The sequence below is a fragment of the Rhodnius prolixus genome, unplaced genomic scaffold, assembly GCF_049639745.1.
Source record: "Rhodnius prolixus isolate KJV_2025 unplaced genomic scaffold, Rpr scaffold_19, whole genome shotgun sequence".
Taxonomy (NCBI): domain Eukaryota; kingdom Metazoa; phylum Arthropoda; class Insecta; order Hemiptera; family Reduviidae; genus Rhodnius; species Rhodnius prolixus.
The window spans coordinates 1,983,808-2,002,555 of record NW_027411584.1 but is presented as its reverse complement, the minus strand read 5'-3'; the positions used below and the strand labels follow the sequence as shown (position 1 = coordinate 2,002,555).

The following is an 18,748-nucleotide window of genomic DNA, read 5'->3' as shown; positions in this document are numbered from 1 at the left end:
CGTAGAGGCTGAAGTGCTAGGCCTCACCCTGGCAGAAGTGCCAGCCGGGCACTTCCCCGCTTGGCCTCCAAAGAGGCAGGTTGAGATCACGCTCAACCAGCGCATGGAGCCAAAGGCCTCACTCCCAGATAGTAGAGAAGGCAATCTCTACTTTAGCTCTGGTCAGCCGCACCTTCTAGCAACAGCACTTCCATCGTCAAGCGATGGCTGGTACTCATTTATATAGCGTTGCACCCTTCCGCCCAGTTCATGTCCGGGGACAGCGGACCTATTGTTTAACCAACGACCACTACAAGTCCTACCTCAATTGCCCGTAAAGGGCAATCTCACTAGCGGCCACCTCCATTTACGGTCAGTTTTTTGGATATCCCCGTTTTACTCCTATACACTTGCTATATATAAAAGACCTCCACCGTCTAACGGACACTCTACATAGCGACCGCGGCCATTGATTTTGGGGAACGGATTATTATGTTTCACCTCCCACCAACGACCACCTTATTATTAAAAGTTCGTTTGACGCAGTGATCAAAATAATTATCCCCTCTCAAGTTTTTGTTTTTTTTTTCTGGTTTTTCCTAAAGTTTCCTATATAAGCTCCATACATCTTGTACCATTTTAATCATTTTTCAATATAACTTTGGACGAACAATATTACTTTTTTCTGGATATGTCTCTGAAACGATAGTGGTTAACTCTAGAAGAGAAAATAAATGTGTTGGAAGATTTTGTAAAAACCAAATCGAGCCATCGTCAACTTGCCGAAAGGTTTGTTCTATTTTTCTAATAATAGATGGATAGTATGATGATAATTTTACCATAAATTGTTATTGTTATGAATAAATGTGATGATTATTATTAAAATTATTAATTAAGTCAATAATATGTAGTTTTATGATAATTTTTTTGGATAATTTAGAAAAATTTTATATAGCTAAATAATTATGCAATTATGTACGTTTTTAAATCTATTAATAATAAACAATTTTTAAATAGATGTTTGGAAAAAACAACCCATATTTTTTCATTATGAAACTTGCCTACCTCCTTCTAACGACCACCTCCAAATAGCTTTCCCCCGTTATTGAGAGGTTCGACTGTATATAAATATTTCTGAGAACTTGGAAGTCAAAAATAAAATATTTTTAATACCTTCGTACCCTGTACAGTTCTATAGATCTTATATAGTTTGAGAGATAGACAGTTCTAGTTAGGAAATTACACTTCTTGTCTTGGAGATAAGACATCTGGAGGCGAAGCTGAGGGTTATCTTAACTGGAGAACATTCCGAAAGCTGGACAGGACTCTAGAGGACGAGTCATGCCAATGAGGAATGAAAGAGGTAGTCTCCAGTACATTTTAATACGAAATAGATCGATTCCAGTAATTGCTACAGTGAAATCGACAGTAAATTATTTAGATAGATAGAGATAGTAGAACCTGTTGAATCTCATTATTTCCCTTTATTTAGCTTTCCCCCCTCCCTTTGTGGCAACAAGTTTATCTTTTCATTTATCACAACCCCCCCCTCTCTCTAATAACACCAAGTTTGCACAACACACACTCTAGTTGTAAAGTGTGTTTTGATGATCAATGTGTTTACTTTTCTAACAACAATGTGCTCAACAAACTCAATCTAGTGTAATCGAATATAAACATAAGTTTTGCGATTTCGAAAACATCGATGTTACACAACGTTTACACTATCTTATACACGATTCTCTCTCAACAGCCACTGTTGTTTGTTTGGCACTTTAGGACTTCGGAATAGGATTTTTAAAATTACTTAGCTCGGAGATTATTTCCGGTATTTCCGGTACAAAGCACGATAAGAAGAGAGAGACACCATCAAGTTCGCTGAACGCGTACTGTTACGTTAAGAGGATATCGATTAGTTCCTCAAGTTTTATAGTGGTTGTAAGCTACACTTACATTGCTTGACTATGCGGGTAACCCCGATTAACAACACACTATACCGACACCTGGATAACTAACACACTAGACCAGCAGAGGGTAGCTTTCGCACTCTGATGACCTCAAAGCGAATATTTCTGGCAGAAAATCCAATTTGAAAATTTGACAGAGCGAGAGATTCCTGGCTGTAGAAATGGATTATTGGAGGAGATCTGCAGAATGTTTAAGGCGGGACAAAGTGAGGAATGTTGATATCAGAGAAAGGATGGGAGAGTGGAGAGAAACGTCCTGGAGATTAGAGAGACTGAGGTACTCATATGGTATGGACATATAAGGAGGAGGATGGATCCAGAGAGATTGCCTCTAAGGTGGTGATGGACAGTGAGGTGGATGGCCGTAGGAAGAGAGGAAGAGCCAGAAGTGGGTGGACGGGCCAGGTGAAGGAGACTATGGCAGGATATGGTCTGACATAGGGAGAGGCAGAGGATCGTGTCGCTTGGAAGAAGGCATTCATACTCGATGGCTGAAGGGAACCACGAGTTGTAGGAAACCCCAGTGTTGTCCATAGGAATGTTATTCCCATGGGATGGGATGGGATGGGACAGGACACATTTGTATTTCCCATGGTAGTCGATACTTGATATTGTAAAATAAATTTAGGCTGATATTTGCAGTTGCGTAAGTGGAACAAAATAGAATGCATTCATCATCTATGCAACTGCATGGTGCTATGAGAAGGAGTTCGAGTCTAAAGAATAATTCAGGTTTTCCTAGATTTTGTAAAGGCTCTGTCTAGGCTTTCTCAATTTAACGAACAGTAACACTGCCAGACTGGCACATAGTGTCATAGTATGCTGAATGAGCAGAGTGACTCAGAAATAGAATGAGAGTGTCAGAATGATACTGAATTGTCATACTTAGATTATACTTTTGAGTGTTAAAGTTAATAAATATTGTCGTTTTGCATGTCTCTTTGTACATGTAGTCCTATTTAGTAGAGACTAAACGTAAACTTTCATAAATTTAATAATTTTATTTGAACTGTATTCCATATTAATATTATAATGGGAATCCCGTGGAATGGGATGGGATGAGACAGGCATAAATTGCCATAGGATGGGATGGGATGGGACAGGCATAAATTGCCATGGGATGGGATGGGATGAGACAGGCATAAATTGCCATGGGATGGGATGGGATGGGACAGGCATAAATTGCCATGGGATGGGATGGGATGAGACAGAAAAATATGTCCCATGGACAAGCCTGGGAAACCCCTAGGAGGTAGTTGTAAAAGAAAGCAGTTAAGAAAAATGGTGGCAAAAATAAGAAACAATTTTATAAAAAATATGCAAGCTTTTACAAACATTTTTTAATGGCTGAAATACGAACCGAAAGTACGATATGAATGAAATATTAGATACTTGCTGATTTGTTTACCTTTTCTCGTTTAAAACAACCCTTAGAAAACTTTTAAAAGTGTAATTGTGGAGGAGATATGGTATGTCTTAAAATTCCACATTTATTTCAACTCGACCGATTTATATATATAATTAAATGTAAAGCTCTGATTCCCTGAAAGTTTGCCGGATATAGTGGGATTTCAAGTAGATTGAAGTTAATGCGACCAACTCTCTCAGTGGTAAAGACCCTACAGTTATCCACCAATCAGAAACTAATAAAGAACTGCCTTAGTTTGATTACGGTTTACAGCCTGGGTTAACTTCCTCTTTTAGTACGTATAGTTTCAATCTCCCAGTTGGTTTATCGTACAGCTGACCATCGCAAAACCAGAACTATTTGTAATAATGTTGTACTGATCATTACTTTAGTATTTGTTTAAATTGTAATAAAGTGCGGTTATACTAGGTTGGAACTCTAGTCCGTATTCAATACATACAAAATGTCAACATGTAATTTCCTGCGAACAAACAAACATACGAGGGTCGTTTGAAAAGTCCGTGCAAAGTCGGAGAGATAGCACTACTGGCGCATATCGAGGTTATGTTTAGTTAGTAGCATCTCTTGGAAGAACACACACCAAGTTTCAGCCAGATCGGTCTATTTCTTTGTGTTTGGCATTCGTTTGAATCGAGGAAGTCGAGTGATTTTCAAAAAATGGACGAAAAAGAATTTCGTGTGTTGATTAAACACTACTTTATGAAAGGCAAAACGCCTCAGGAGACTAAAGAGAAGCTTGATAAACATTATGGTGAGACTCTGACACCTTCGATTAGAACAGTTTATAAGTGGTTTCAAAATTTTCGGAGTGGCCATATGGGCACAAGTGACGCTGAACGTTCTGGACGCCCTGTTCAGGTTACTACTCCAGAAATCATTGATAAAATCCATGATATGGTGATGGTTGACAGAAGAGTGAAGGTGCGTGAGATTGCTAGTGCTGTGGGCATCTCGAATGAACGGGTACATAATATTTTTCATCAACATTTGGACATGACAAAGCTATCCGCAAGATGGGTGCCGCGATTGCTCACGCTTGACCAAAAACGAAATCGTGTGAAGTGTTGCAAGGACGGTTTGCAGCTGTTCCAGAAGAATCCGCAGGACTTTAAGCGTCGTTTCGTCACTGTGGATGAAACATGGATACATCACTACACTCCTGAGACCAAAGAACAATCTAAACAATGGGTTACCAAGGGGGAATCTGCGCCAAAAAAGGCGAAGACCGTTCCTTCGGCCGGAAAGATTATGGCGACTGTCTTTTGGAATTCGCAAGGAATAATCCTCATCGACTATCTGGAAAAGGATAAAACTATTACAGGTGCATATTATTCATCGTTATTGGACCGTTTGAAAAACCGAGCTGCAAGAAAAACGCCCACGATTGGCCCACAAAAAAAGTCCTTTTCCATCACGACAACGCACCAGCTCACACCTCAGCAGTTGTGGTCGCAAAATTAATGGAAATAGGGTTCCAACTCGTTTCACATCCCCCCTATTCTCCAGACTTGGCTCCCTCGGACTACTATTTGTTCCCCAATATGAAGAAATGGCTGGCGGGAAAAAGATTTTATTCAAACGAGGAGGTGATTGCAGAAACGAATGGCTATTTTTCAGAGCTTGGACAAATCCTATTATTCGGAAGGGATCAACAAACTAGAGCAGCGTTGGACGAAGTGTATAAGCCTAAAAGGAGACTATGTTGAAAAATAAAAAAGGTTTACCCCAAAAAATTAAGTAGTTTTTATTTTTGCACGGACTTTTCAAACGACCCTCGTATATGCAAAACTTTTTTATTTTCTCTTATAAAATGAAACAGAATGTATTACGATCGTTTCTAATTTTATCAAATAGAATTGTCGTTAGAAATGCTAATTTTTAGGTCTAGTGGATTGTTAGTAAAGACTGTACGTGTGTTTTGTTGTCTTGGCTACAGAGCTTTAGTCCGTAAGTTCACATAGTACGAGTATTTGAGGATAGAATTTCAATCAATCGTTTGAGCTCTGAAGCGTAGCTCCAAATTTCATTGTAACGCAAGTTCGTATTTACTATCCTAGAAACCTTTTTCTAGGATAGTATGGATGAGTGGTGGGGAGGAATAAGCTTTTCACCGATTTTGCGAGCTTAAAACTTATTTCTTGACGACTACTTTTTATAATTTTTGAAAACAAGGCAAGATAAGTTTCAGTTAATGAGAGACAGATGGCTTGCTTGGTTTGTAAGGAATGCGACTGCAGCGCTCCCAAGTAGCAATGGCTACAGTTTGCCCATTATCATGTATTATTCATTTTATCACCTACCACTTATTATTATCCACTAAACCGCCATGTACTTACTGATAGTAAAGTATTATTGTTTATTAATATCCCATGAATGCATGCATAACTACCCTAGAAACAGCTAGAAACATCTCAAAGTAGAGTGTTGACTGTCGACACGCTCCAATCAGTACTGCGCTATAAGTAGCGGCTCTAACCATCAGTCAGCATACTTACCTGGCGTCGAGGTTACCATGATCATGTAGGTGGTTCCTCCAGGGTGAGGCCTTTCCATTGCACTTAGGACTGGTTGACCCCTGCGAATGTCCCAAATGTGGATATCTCGGGCGCATTATTTTTGGTAGTGTGGACTGCGTTCGCGCTGTCCACTTAATATAACTGAATAACTAATTATCAAAGTGATTTCGCTATTATTTAATAAAATCAAATGCTCCGGTCTTGAATTAACATTTTTTTGGAATTACCTTAACGGTAAGACTAGTGCAGTAATAGCGAACCTATGACCCACGTACGCTTTTACACCAACCCCTATTGCTAGGCAACCATTTGTTTATTTACGCGGGTTGATTTAGATTTTCTAATTGTTGAGGATAATTTATATTCTATCTGTATTTTTTTTTCAATCACGCATTGACACAAAAGAAACTTAAAATCAAACTTAGTTTGATCATTACAGTTCTAAAACGCAAATGCTTTTGTAATATTTGAAATAAAGCAAAAGTGTTTACAAAATATCAAACAAAATGTAAAATTTTACTCATATTTAGTTTGTTACAAAAAAATCGACAACCCAAAGCAAATAACCATATTTAGATTTTTCTTCAGATAAAACACACTTTTGTAAGGTTTTGTTCAGTTATTTTTGTAAAAAGAGACTTCCATAGCACTTGTTTCGTCCCGTTTTACCCAGTTAAGCCAACTGAATTTTAAAGATGTTTAGTTTAGAAAGTATTCAGTTCAAATTTTTTAAACTTAACTCTTGTGCAAATGGGCATTAGTGACCCAAGAGCTAGTACTAAAAAAAAATGAACAAAATTTGACCCACGTCTCAAAAAGGTTCACCTTCCCTGGACTAGTGTATGAAATAAACCTATCTGCAATCTTAACGTTCCATCTTCGTACCTGCTCAATGCAGGAAAAAAATCACACGTGTATTCGTAATTAATATTAATAATTACGTTATCGCGACAATATTAGTAATTTTATAATAAAAATACTTTGAAGTTCCTGAAAAGCGTCATCAGTGACGTCGGAAAAAAGTCGAATTATTCATTAATATTATTAGTCCCAAGCCAACTATTGCATTTTATTGTGACGAAAGCTAAATATTTAATATTGTTCATCAATATTCTACAATCAAACAAACAAATTTTTGCAAAGAATGTTAGCATCGGAGTTATTAAATTTTTACTCTCTGCAATCTTTTAGTTTTTGAGTTAGGGGTGGATACCAACAGACTCAGAGATAGTTTTGTAAAAAAAAAAAAAAATAATTTTTTTCTGACTTTAGAGGACCTTAAAACGTATATTATTACTCAATACTCAACATCGAAAATTGGTACATCACAATATTTTCTCTTAGTAGAATAGGAGGTGAAGAAAGAGATAAAATGAGAGATAGATTGAGCTAGGAGGGTTGGAGAAATACAGTGGACCCTGAGAAAGAGAAAAGAGATGTAGTTTTTATTTAATAAAAAAATAAAAATAAGAGCTACTTTATAAAGAGCGTTGTTATTGGAAAAAGGGCCGGCAGTTTACCAGGAAGGGTGTGGAAAGAAGAGCTCATACATTGAGCGTAGATACTGCTATAGGCTAAAGCTCCTACCTCTTGTATTGGAAATACGATATAGATATGGTAATAACATTTTACTAGCATCAAACGATGGTAAACAGAGACTTAGTCCGCCCACCTCCTTTATCTACTACTCCTGTTTGCCTGTTAGATAACCCCTCTCCTCTCTCTCTCTGGGGTTTTTCATACAGGTACGTACTGACACTAGTAGTATCTTTCCCCACTCTATGAGGGATAATTTCTTGGCTCTCTATCTCTTTCTCTTTCTCTCTCCTCTAATCTTCATCATCATATCTTTCATCCTCATACCTGTGGACTCTCCCTTTGTTTCTTCACGTTTATTTTGCACTATACACTCCGTGTATACCGCCGGGTATACCCCGGTTATCGGACTCTTTAATGCCACCATCTTAGTAAAACCACATAGGCCCGTAGGTTGGTTATTAGCAATAAACCAAAAGTAAACAACTGTTAGAGGAACAACGATGTCGCCTATGCTATACATATACATGTGTTAACGACTATTTTGTTTCTATAGAGTTAACTGTTACTTTATTACTCCAGAGCTATACAGCTGATAACAGAATAAGCTAGTTTACTGTATTTATGGACGAAGTAAGCGTAGAAGCTTCAATTTAACAGACTTTAACTTATTTTTTAGTGTACTAAGCGCGAAAATATTATGATTAAATCAAATATTTGATTCGTTTTATTAAAAAAAACACATGAATTTCTCTTACAACTATAAAAATATAAAACAATTAGTCTGAGATTAAATACGCACTCAGACTGAGAGTATAAATTGAGTAGGAATTTCCGGAAGTGTGCTCTGTCTAAATCCGATTAATACTTTGTTCCTTTTTTTTTTGCAGTTAAATTTGCTCTGCAAGGTTTTGTAAAAAGAAAGCATAAATTTTTGTCCGTGAAAGCAAAAAAAGAAAGGAAAAAAAAATGAATAAGTCACAACACTTACTCGTATTTAACAGCATGAGTTTTAGTTAAGAGTGCGACGGCAGCGCTCTCAAGTAGCCATGATGATGGTAAGGCCAATTTAATTATCTAATTTATCTCATGTTATTCACCATTTTCCGCTCAACTATGATTTTTGAAACAAGTTAAAATAATGATTACCCACAATTTTCCTTGAATGCAAGCTTAAATGTTTTCTAACGACTAGAAAAATTCTCTGAATAGTGTGTTGATTGTCGACACGCTTCATTCAGTACTGTACTATAAGTGTCGGCATTAACCATCAATAAGCATACTTACCTGGCGTCGAGGTTACCATGATCATTTAGGTGGTTCCTCCAGGGTGAGGCCTTTCCATTGCACTAAGGACTGGTTGACCCTTGCGAATGTCCCAAATGTGGATATCTCGGGCGCAGAATTTTTGGTAGTGTGGACTGCGTTCGCGCTGTCCTCTTAATATAACTGAAAAACTAATATATCAAGCTCCGGACTTGCTAAATTACGTAGCATCATAACGGTAAGACTAGTGTAAGGATTAAACCTAACTGAAATCTCAACGTTCCATCTTCGTACCTGATCAATGCAGGTCAATTCTGATCAATATAAAGAGAAATGTAAAGATTTGAAATTTGAAGCAAATTGAAAACCACCAAAATTTAACCTTCCATATCTCATTACCTATTCTGTGGAAAACATTTCGATTAATGATGGTTTTTGGGTTTTTTCGACCGTAGTTGTAGATGATTTTGGTGAATGTCGAGGTGCGGTCTTAAATAAAAACAACTTTTTTTACTTTATACCAACGTTTCGGTAATTATTACTACCTTCTTCAGGGTATTATAAAAAAGTTTGTAAAGTTGACTATATAGCTACGAGTATATCATCATAACTGTTGAATAGCATAACGTAACAGTTATGATGATATACTCGTAGCTATACAGTCAACTTTACAAACTTTTTTATAATACCCTGAAGAAGGTAGTAATAATTACCGAAACGTTGGTATAAAACAAAAAAGTTGTTTTTATTTAAGACCGCACCTCGACATTCACCAAAATCATTTCGATTAATGCAAGTTATAGAGCTGTATTTTCTGTACAATTGGGTAAAGAAATCATTGAATTCTGATCAATATGAAGAGAGATATAATGGTTTGAATTTTGGAATGATTTACAAAACCTTGAAAATGTATCCTTTGATATCTCAATATTAGTTATCATTAACACATTGAGATTGATACTAGTTATGGAGTAAACTTCTCTCTACTACGATTGCAGTATTTCTTTTCAGTAGGTGTATTTGGTTATATTATCGTATGGAAGCTTTAATACTTCGTGATAAATTTTAACTGAATCGGACTAAGCGTTGTAGAAATATTAGTGATTATAGTTTGAGAGATGGCCTTACTTGAGTGGATCAGTCTCCCCTGTTTAGGAGGCACTGTGCCATGTCCTCTAAAATGCTAATCTTCATTCATGAAAAACGCTAAAGCTGTCGATAATTTGATACGATTGCGATATTTTTCTTCAATAGGTGGAAATGGAGAAAAAAAATGTTACTGTTATAAACTGGTTTGTTTTAAAGAAAATTTGGGAATTTTATCTTTTATAGTAATAGAGAAAAATTTGTGAAAGTTGGGTGTTTTTCAACGTCACGCTTTTTCGTGCAGTTTTTGACGATCAACCGATATTATGGAACTGACCTACTGGGCAGTTTTAATGACGAAGGTATGTTGGACGCATTAAGAAAATGTTAATATATTGTTTTGTAAGATTGATAAAGTGATTATTTGCGTAAAGAACTTGATTCAATCGCGTCCGGAAGCTTTTTTTAGTTTTTAGAAAATAAAATCGATTAGATGATTTCATTCTCCATTAATTATTTGTCTGTACTTCATTTGACTTGCGGTAGTATTGGGGCGTTTGGAAGTGTAGAGTAGAGTCATCTAATAATGGAGTAATAAAGTTGAAGTAATAAGCTATTAGACTGGGAGCAGGAAGCTTTGTCCTCCTTTGGAAGTGGTTTGTATGCTGAGGTTGGTAGGCCTGTGTGTGCTGCGATGTGGGGGAGTAAGTTGGCTTGAATCTATTACTGAACTATTTCCATGGTCTGTATGCGCGCAGGTGTAAAGGGGAACGAGGCTCCTTTGAGGTGGGAGCTGGAATGAGAGAGAAATAGAGTTAGAAAGCAATGTATGCTGAGGAGTGACAGAGATAGTTAGAAGGCCTTACTACTCTATCCTGGTTCACAAGTAACCTGGCATATAGAATTGATGTGGATGCCTATATACGTATGTGTAATGGACTTTGTCACGAACCAACCAGACCTGCCAATGAAAGTGGCACTCAGTGTTGGGGGGTTCCCACTAAAATGCTCCTACAGGAGCCACCTAAACCGCATCTACGTCAAAACCACGTTTTCCTGCTCAAAACTACTATTCCTACTCTGTTTGCATCGTAGTAGAAGTAGAAGTTCATGCTACTAAGTATTATTGCAAAATTTAATTATAATTATAAATATTTCTTACCTTGTTTAAAGGAAATATCGCGATCGATAATTTTTTTTAAAATTATATTCCCACCGGAAGTAACCCTGTTTGAAATGTGAATGAAAATCTAATGAGGAACATTTTCATGACTTTCCCTCATTTTCAGTTTAAATGGAAACTGTTTTTTTGTGACAAAAAAGCCAAATATCATTAAGCCCTGAGTGAAGAGATTAGCTTAATGGTTAGCGTACAGCATTCCCAACTGGTGATTCTGGGTTTGAATTCCATCTGCCCGTCATTTAGGGGGTATTCTCTTCCTAGAAGCTTAAAATGTGATAGTGACTGTGGCCTAAAACGAGAGAACAATTCCGGAGGCTGGCATTGCACACTGAAAGAGACTCCGAGAGTCTCAATTTCCACAAAGGAATTATTATTCAACTTAGATTCCAAATAGCGGAAGTGCCAGATTTTATAGTTTCTAATTTTAGTTTTTTTAGTCTCTGGCGATTTTTTTCGAGCAAATTTTTAAAGCAAAGACTTTTGATTAATCGATTTTTTTTTTTCTGCCAGGTCAAGCCATCATCACCCTCATCCTTACATAGCTAAAAGTTATTTTTATTTTTGGTACGTTCACTAAAGAAACGAGACTTTTTATCGTGACAACGTTCACCAAAGAAACGAGACTTTTTATCGTGAATTAGTTAACGTTCTCCAAAGAAACGTGACTTATTTTTATCGTGAATTAGTTAACGTTCGCCAAAGAAACGAGACTTTTTTTTTTTTATCGTGAATTAGTTAACGTTCACCAAAGAAACGAGACTTTTTATCGTGAATTAGTTAACGTTCACCAAAGAAACGTGACTTATTTTTATCGTGACAACGTTCACCAAAGAAACGAGACTTTTTATCGTGAATTAGTTAACGTTCTCCAAAGAAACGTGACTTATTTTTATCGTGAATTAGTTAACGTTCGCCAAAGAAACGAGACTTTTTTTTTTTTATCGTGAATTAGTTAACGTTCACCAAAGAAACGAGACTTTTTATCGTGAATTAGTTAACGTTCACCAAAGAAACGAGACTTTTTATCGTGACAACGTTCACCAAAGAAACGAGACTTTTTATCGTGAATTAGTTAACGTTCTCCAAAGAAACGTGACTTATTTTTATCGTGAATTAGTTAACGTTCGCCAAAGAAACGAGACTTTTTTTTTTTTATCGTGAATTAGTTAACGTTCACCAAAGAAACGAGACTTTTTATCGTGAATTAGTTAACGTTCACCAAAGAAACGAGACTTTTTATCGTGACAACGTTCACCAAAGAAACGAGACTTTTTATCGTGAATTAGTTAACGTTCACCAAAGAAACGAGACTTTTTATCGTGAATTAGTTAACGTTCACTAAAGAAACGAGACTTTTTATCGTGACAACGTTCACCAAAGAAACGAGACTTTTTATCGTGAATTAGTTAACGTTCTCCAAAGAAACGTGACTTATTTTTATCGTGAATTAGTTAACGTTCATCAAAGGAACGAGACTTTTTTTTTTTTATCGTGAATTAGTTAACGTTCACCAAAGAAACGAGACTTTTTATCGTGAATTAGTTAACGTTCACCAAAGAAACGAGACTTTTTATCGTGACAACGTTCACCAAAGAAACGAGACTTTTTATCGTGAATTAGTTAACGTTCTCCAAAGAAACGTGACTTATTTTTATCGTGAATTAGTTAACGTTCGCCAAAGAAACGAGACTTTTTTTTTTTTATCGTGAATTAGTTAACGTTCACCAAAGAAACGAGACTTTTTATCGTGAATTAGTTAACGTTCACCAAAGAAACGAGACTTTTTATCGTGACAACGTTCACCAAAGAAACGAGACTTTTTATCGTGAATTAGTTAACGTTCTCCAAAGAAACGTGACTTATTTTTATCGTGAATTAGTTAACGTTCGCCAAAGAAACGAGACTTTTTTTTTTTTATCGTGAATTAGTTAACGTTCACCAAAGAAACGAGACTTTTTATCGTGAATTAGTTAACGTTCACCAAAGAAACGAGACTTTTTATCGTGACAACGTTCACCAAAGAAACGAGACTTTTTATCGTGAATTAGTTAACGTTCACCAAAGAAACGAGACTTTTTATCGTGAATTAGTTAACGTTCACTAAAGAAACGAGACTTTTTATCGTGACAACGTTCACCAAAGAAACGAGACTTTTTATCGTGAATTAGTTAACGTTCTCCAAAGAAACGTGACTTATTTTTATCGTGAATTAGTTAACGTTCGCCAAAGAAACGAGACTTTTTTTTTTTTATCGTGAATTAGTTAACGTTCACCAAAGAAACGAGACTTTTTATCGTGAATTAGTTAACGTTCACCAAAGAAACGAGACTTTTTATCGTGACAACGTTCACCAAAGAAACGAGACTTTTTATCGTGAATTAGTTAACGTTCACCAAAGAAACGAGACTTTTTATCGTGAATTAGTTAACGTTCACTAAAGAAACGAGACTTTTTATCGTGACAACGTTCACCAAAGAAACGAGACTTTTTATCGTGAATTAGTTAACGTTCTCCAAAGAAACGTGACTTATTTTTATCGTGAATTAGTTAACGTTCATCAAAGGAACGAGACTTTTTTTTTTTTATCGTGAATTAGTTAACGTTCACCAAAGAAACGAGACTTTTTATCGTGAATTAGTTAACGTTCACCAAAGAAACGAGACTTTTTATCGTGAATTAGTTAACGTTCACCAAAGAAACGAGACTTTTTATCATGAATTATCGTAGTTAACGTTCGCCAAAGGAAGGAAACTTTTTAATCGTGAATTAGTTAACGTTCACCAAAGAAATGAGGCTTTTTTTGATCGTGAATTAGTTAACGTTCACCAAAGAAACGAGACTTTTTTTTATCATGAATTAGTTAACGTTCACCAAAGAAACGAGACTTTTTATCGTGAATTAGTTAACGTTCACCAAAGAAACGAGACTTTTTTTTATCATGAATTAGTTAACGTTCACCAAAGAAACGAGACTTTTTATCGTGAATTAGTTAACGTTCACCAAAGAAACGAGACTTTTTTTTATCGTGAATTAGTTAACGTTCACCAAAGAAACGAGACTTTTTATCGTGAATTAGTTAACGTTCACCAAAGAAACGAGACTTTTTTTTTATCGTGAATTAGTTAACGTTCACCAAAGAAACGAGACTTTTTATCATGAATTAGTTAACGTTCACCAAAGAAACGAGACTTTTTATCGTGAATTAGTTAACGTTCACCAAAGAAACGAGACTTTTTTTTATCGTGAATTAGTTAACGTTCACCAAAGAAACGAGACTTTTTATCGTGAATTAGTTAACGTTCACCAAAGAAACGAGACTTTTTTTTTATCGTGAATTAGTTAACGTTCACCAAAGAAACGAGACTTTTTATCGTGAATTAGTTAACGTTCACCAAAGAAACGAGACTTTTTTTTTATCGTGAATTAGTTAACGTTCACCAAAGAAACGAGACTTTTTTTTATCGTGAATTAGTTAACGTTCACCAAAGAAACGAGACTTTTTATCATGAATTATCGTAGTTAACGTTCACCAAAGAAACGAGACTTTTTTTATCGTGAATTAGTTAACGTTCACCAAAGAAACGAGACTTTTTATCATGAATTATCGTAGTTAACGTTCACCAAAGAAACGAGACTTTTTATCATGAATTATCGTAGTTAACGTTCACCAAAGAAACGAGACTTTTTTTATCGTGAATTAGTTAACGTTCACCAAAGAAACGAGACTTTTTATCATGAATTATCGTAGTTAACGTTCACCAAAGAAACGAGACTTTTTATCATGAATTATCGTAGTTAACGTTCACCAAAGAAACGAGACTTTTTTTATCGTGAATTAGTTAACGTTCACCAAAGAAACGAGACTTTTTATCATGAATTATCGTAGTTAACGTTCACCAAAGAAACGAGACTTTTTTTATCGTGAATTAGTTAACGTTCACCAAAGAAACGAGACTTTTTATCATGAATTATCGTAGTTAACGTTCACCAAAGAAACGAGACTTTTTTTATCGTGAATTAGTTAACGTTCACCAAAGAAACGAGACTTTTTATCATGAATTATCGTAGTTAACGTTCACCAAAGAAACGAGACTTTTTATCATGAATTATCGTAGTTAACGTTCACCAAAGAAACGAGACTTTTTTTATCGTGAATTAGTTAACGTTCACCAAAGAAACGAGACTTTTTATCATGAATTATCGTAGTTAACGTTCACCAAAGAAACGAGACTTTTTATCATGAATTATCGTAGTTAACGTTCACCAAAGAAACGAGACTTTTTTTATCGTGAATTAGTTAACGTTCACCAAAGAAACGAGACTTTTTATCATGAATTATCGTAGTTAACGTTCACCAAAGAAACGAGACTTTTTTTTATCGTGAATTAGTTAACGTTCACCAAAGAAACGAGACTTTTTATCATGAATTATCGTAGTTAACGTTCACCAAAGAAACGAGACTTTTTTTATCGTGAATTAGTTAACGTTCACCAAAGAAACGAGACTTTTTATCATGAATTATCGTAGTTAACGTTCACCAAAGAAACGAGACTTTTTTTTATCGTGAATTAGTTAACGTTCACCAAAGAAACGAGACTTTTTATCATGAATTATCGTAGTTAACGTTCACCAAAGAAACGAGACTTTTTTTATCGTGAATTAGTTAACGTTCACCAAAGAAACGAGACTTTTTATCATGAATTATCGTAGTTAACGTTCACCAAAGGAAGGAAACTTTTTAATCGTGAATTAGTTAACGTTCACCAAAGAAACGAGGCTTTTTTTGATCGTGAATTAGTTAACGTTCACCAAAGAAAAAAATTAAACGACTTACTGACATATTTAAATAAACTTAACAGATCGAAAAGCGTACAAATAGTGGCACAGTCGTTAAAGCTGTTATTGTGAATATGGTCCCCGCCTCAAAAAAAAATAAAAAAAAAAAATCTTATAAATCTTGGCACTTTCAACGTTAACCCCAGAGACATTTTAAATCAACTTTTTCTTTCTCAAAAGACAAAAGAAAATACATGTTTTTCCGATTATAAACTTAATTTCCAAGACTTCTTCTCGATTATTTGAATTTCTATTTACACAAGACGTAAAGATAAAGATAGAGCAGTGTAGTTATTTCTGATGTAGAAACGTAAGTAACTATAACAAAATTTCTAAGGTAACTGATGTTAAAGATATAAATGTAAAGTAGTTAACTGTAAGTTCAGTCTACGAACAAACAAACATTTATGAACTGCGAAACATTCAAAAGCTAAAAGTAGGGGGTGAGTTTGTGCTGAAGTAGGCTGCTAGAAAGAGTATTACAGAGAGTGAGAATCTGGGAGGTCTAGTGAGTGGCGGAGGCGGTAGTGGTCTGTTTGCGGAAAAGAGAAAACCTGGGCCGGAAGTGGAACAAAAGAAAATAGGGGTGGAAAAAAGTTTTCACTATCTGACTTCTTAATTTAATGAATAGCTAGGTTGCCGTGTACTTTGCCGCCTCCGCTAACCAACTAGAGAGCTTTATAAGATGGAGGAAGAATGTCCGAATCTCTGGAGGGGCCGGAAAAGAGAAGGAAGATTTCCTTCATATTTTCCTTTCTTTTTTTTTCTTCGAATTTATATTCTTCTATTTTTATTGAATTTAAAGACAAGTATTGTATTATTGAAATTATTTCACCAGCTCACAGATTACGGGTAAATTGGCTTGGAAAACTACGTTCAGATTACACGCCCACCTGATCAAAATTGTTACTTAGTTTGTCATTGAGCTATTAGTTCCTACCAGGTGAAATCAAGGCTGGTTTGAGACTGTCTGGGTGCCCTGAAGGAAATTAGTGACCAAAATAAGGTCTTTCTGGTTTTGGGTAACCTGCTCATTCAGGACATAAAGGAAAAGAAGTGGCAGATTTATTGAGCCCCGGGAAGGCTCTGGCGGGACACTTCGTTGGTCTGGAGCCCTGTTTTGGGATTTCAAAGTGTGTTAAGTGTGCGGCCATTAATTTATGGGTGCAGAATAGTTCTCAGGAATGATGGCTTGCCACTACTGGGCAGAGACAGGCGAAAGGAGTTCATTAGAGGCTGCTATTCGCCGAAGCTGACTGCAGAATTAATCCGTCAAGTGAGGCTATAAGGATGATTGTAGGACAGTTAACTGGGCCACTGTAGGCTCAGAAAACACATGCATCGCATGGGCCAGGCCTTTTTGTAGGATCTGTCAGAAAGAAGAGGAAACAGCACTGCTCGTGTTGTGGTCAGTGCGAGGGGCTCGGGTGGCTAAGGATGTTACTTCTCAGAGGAGTGATAAACCAAGGCCTTGGGAGCTTTAACCAGGGAGCCTGCTCTCCAGAATTAAGAGTCTAATCAAAAGGACGGGTCTGGAGGGCGAGCTCTAAAGTTGGGGAGCCACAATAGATCCCTAAAGGGGTCGCAGTGGCGTAGGCCTTGAGGCCGCCCTACTTTAATCTAATCTACTTTGGAATTGCAAGCAGAATTTTCTACCTGTTGAGGAAAAGCAGGTAATTGAACACCAAAAATCGCTTTAATTCCCAAGATTCTAACTCATGAATTTCTCTTCTAACTTTGAACGTTTTTTTGAAGATCTCCTCCCCCACACCCTAGCACCCCTCACCCTCAGAAATAACCCTAATCGTATTTCCGATTAAGTTAAGGTTGGTAGATCTACGTATTTGTTTGTAATCAATAATACAATACAAAGATCAAATAAAAGAGCCGATTCTGCTAGAAAATTCTCAAAATTCGAAGAAATCTGTTTATTAAGTAGGACTTCCGGTAAGTCAATTCGTCATAAAATTTAGAAATTCAGTTTTGAATTTGGATTTAATTAATATTAGTAAAACGAGTACAATTAACCGTAAAGGTCCTATACAGGAAAGACAAAGCACCCCTCTGCCTCCAGAAGTGATTGTTATTGAATTTCCTGAAAAATTTATTAAAAAGAAAAAAAAAATAGTTCTACGGAAACACAATTAGCGCACTAAATTTAAAGAAAATCATATGCGTCCCTTATAAGAGAGAAAATTGAATTTAAAAAAATTGAAAATGTATAGAGTAAAGTGACATGAATGTATAAGGGTGAGTTTTAAACACGAAGCCAAGGCGTGAGTTAGTTGTGCGACCGCAGCGCTCCCAAGTAGCCATGGCGACAGTAAGCTCTCTAACATGAATTATCCACTTTATCCCCTTTTATCCACCATTATCCACTAAACCACCATTACTTACTGATATTAAAGTATTATAGCTTATTAATATTTCATACTTTGTAAGCATAACTATCCCTAGAAACAGTTAGAAACATCACAAAGTAGAGGGTTGATTGTCGACACGCTTCATGCAGTACTGCGCTATAACCATCGGCATTAACCAACAGTAAGCATACTTACCTGGCGTCGAGGTTACCATGATCAACAAGGTGGTTCCTCCAGGGTGAGGCCTATTCATTGCACTTAGAATTGGTTGACCCCTGCGAATGTCCCAAATGTGGATATCTCGGGCGCATAATTTTTGGTAGTGTGGACTGCGTTCGCGCTGTCCTACAAGTTTTATTAAGTAAATTACTGGAGATTGATGGAGGTCGCTGAAAATCCACTAACATTGCCCTTGTAGTAGAGGAATTGGTTGATTTAAGGTACATAAGTAAGTTATAACATGTTATGGCCTAGGAATCGTGCAATTTTAGGTCAGATCTGGATATCTACGTTTCGAACTACGTATATTTGGTTCATCAAGATTAAAAAGCAGATGAAAGTTGATTGGCGGTATAGCTCCTAGAGTT

General features: G+C 36.3%; 3 non-coding genes across 3 annotated transcripts; all 3 read left to right on the top strand.

The window, feature by feature from the left end:
- Window positions 1-5,862: 5,862 nt before the first annotated feature.
- LOC141448375 (U1 spliceosomal RNA) lies at window positions 5,863-6,024 on the top strand. Its single transcript, XR_012454983.1, has one exon. It is a non-coding gene; the product is annotated as a U1 spliceosomal RNA (small nuclear RNA).
- Window positions 6,025-8,706: 2,682 nt separating this feature from the next.
- LOC141448372 (U1 spliceosomal RNA) lies at window positions 8,707-8,868 on the top strand. The gene has a single exon (XR_012454980.1). It is a non-coding gene; the product is annotated as a U1 spliceosomal RNA (small nuclear RNA).
- Window positions 8,869-18,348: 9,480 nt separating this feature from the next.
- Window positions 18,349-18,510, top strand: LOC141448371 (U1 spliceosomal RNA). Its single transcript, XR_012454979.1, has one exon. It is a non-coding gene; the product is annotated as a U1 spliceosomal RNA (small nuclear RNA).
- The last annotated feature ends 238 nt before the right edge of the window (window positions 18,511-18,748 follow it).